This window comes from Penaeus chinensis, chromosome 42 (assembly GCF_019202785.1).
Source record: "Penaeus chinensis breed Huanghai No. 1 chromosome 42, ASM1920278v2, whole genome shotgun sequence".
Classification (NCBI taxonomy): domain Eukaryota; kingdom Metazoa; phylum Arthropoda; class Malacostraca; order Decapoda; family Penaeidae; genus Penaeus; species Penaeus chinensis.
In genome coordinates, this window is record NC_061860.1 from 10407057 (window position 1) to 10409556 (window position 2500).

Here is a 2500-nt window from a genome sequence, read left to right on the forward strand (position 1 = left end):
CTCCCCACACTACCAAATCCCCCCCCCCCCCTCCCTGGATTCCCCTTCTTCCACTCCCCGCTCCCCCGCCCGGAACCCCTCTCCCCCACTACCAAACCCCCCCCCTCACTCTTCCCCCTGGTCTCTTCCCCCTCCCTCTCCCTCACTGCCAAATCCCCCCTCCCCCTCCCTCCCCCTCCCTCCCCCTCTTCCCAACGCACCCTTCAAACGCGTATATTTCGATTCACGGAAGCCGAAGGTTATAACTATTTGTGATTCTCATTAGGAATGTTCGAGGAGGAATTTCTTTGGCCGATTCAAGGTCCGTTTTGCTCTGCGTTTGGGAGGTCGTGTAGGTTCATGCACAGCTGGGATATCGGATGAGCAAATTTATCCTACAATTCTGGGATTGTTACGTATGGTCGCGTGTGTGTTTTTGTATTTTCTATCCATTTTTTTTTTTTTTTTATTAATTTTCTATTCCTATTTATCCTACAGTTCTTCTTTGTTTTTATTAATTTTCTATTCATATTTATCCTACAGTTCTGGGATTGTTACGTATGGTCGCGTGTGTGTTTTTGTATTTTCTATCTATCTTTTTTTCTTTTTATTAATTTTTTATTTCTGTCTTTTTGTCTTCCTTCCTGTAACTACTTTCTCGTAATCTTCCTTCCTATTCTGCTTCTTCCTCTTCTATATCTGTTCTTTCTCCTCCTTCAACTTCATCCTTTTCCTCCCTCTTCTTCCTCCATTTATTTTTTTTCTCCTCAAACTCCTCCTCTCTCTTGTTCCATTAATTCTTTGCCTCCTACTCTTTCTCCGTATTCTTTCTCCGTGTTCTTCTTGTTCTTTTTCGTACCATCTTATTACGTTTTCAACTTGCAGTTTCAGGTCATCTTTTTAACAAATCAAGCTATTTCTCCGTTTGCATGATATAGTACATTGACATTTTTTTCTTGTGAGGGAGAGAGAGAGAGAGAGAGAGAGAGAGAGAGAGAGAGAGAGAGAGAGAGAGAGAGAGAGAGAGAGAGAGAGAGAGAGAGAGAGAGAGACGGTGTGGCCAGCAGACTCTCTATATATCTATCTATCTATCTATCTCTATCTATGTTTATATCTATCTATCAATCTGTCTATATTTATCAATATATCTCTATCTTTAGCTAGCTAGCTATCCATCATTCGGTCTCTCTCTCTCTGCTCCTCTCTCTCTCTCTCTCTCTCTCTCTCTCTCTCTCTCTCTCTCTCTCTCTCTCTCTCTCTCTCTCTCTCTCTCTCTCTCTCTCTCTCTTTCTCTTTATCTATCTATCTATATATCTATCTATCTATATATATCTATCTGTATATCTATCTATCCTAAGGATAGGTCCTATTCAGAATCAATAAACAATAATAGGTTAATAGAAAAAATATAAAAAATCAACTTTTTTTTTTTTTTTTACAAATATTGGTAGACAAGCTTTTGTAAAATCACAAGAAAACGTGAACTTATATGACACTGAAATTGGCGTTAAAAATACAACTTTTGCTTTGCATGAAACTGTAATTTAACTATAAACTTTTAAAAGAATGTAGCTCTTTCGGCTCAGACGGCATTTCACTTCACTTTATAAAGGACTCACTGCCACTAATTGCATTTTACCTTACGATCATCATGAACACTTCATTGTTATCCACACATTCCCGGATTTATATTCCATTGCACAAAGGTGGGGACATAGATGATGATAATAATTATTGGCCAATTCTTCCTCAACTATATCTGTTCTTTCTCCTCCTCCAACTTCATCCTTATCCTCCCTCTCCTCCTCTTCTTCCTCCATTTCTTTTTATTCTCCTCAAACTCCTCCTCCTCCTCCTCCGGTATTCTCCAAAATAGTAAGAAATAGTGGCCAAATAACTGGGTTTTTTTTAGAATCAGATAACAATTACAAAAATTTCGTTGCTTTTGATGCTTGATTTATCCAAGGTTTTGGTTTTGTAAATCACGATATATTGGTGAATAAATGTATGAAAATGAATATAGATTCTGTCTGGTTTAGGGATTACCTTAAGAGCAGACAATAGTGTGTAAGAATTCACAACATCACGTCAATTCGGAAAAATGTGTCCCTCGGGGATTTGTACTAGGGCATATTTTTTGTTATATACATATATGTGAACGAATTGTCAAGATACATAACACATTGCTTTGAGGTCTATTATGCAGATGGCACCTGGTAACTTCTGACTGGAACTACTGACTCCGTCTCTGATCTAATCGAAAGAGCAGCCTGTGTTTTAGCATTTGTCAAACAATCTTTGAAGAGACTGACCTTCGTCTGAATGAGAAGAAAACTCACTGTATATTTAACGACCTGGTGTGTCACGGCTGCAAGATAACATTGCTACGAATTTTAATGGAAAGGACTGTTGTTAAAATCTTAGGAAGCTGTTTTGATGAGCATGTTTTTTGGCGTACACCATGGTCGAAATGTACTTATAGGTAATTAGTGCTTTAGTGTATCTTAACAGGATTGGTAAA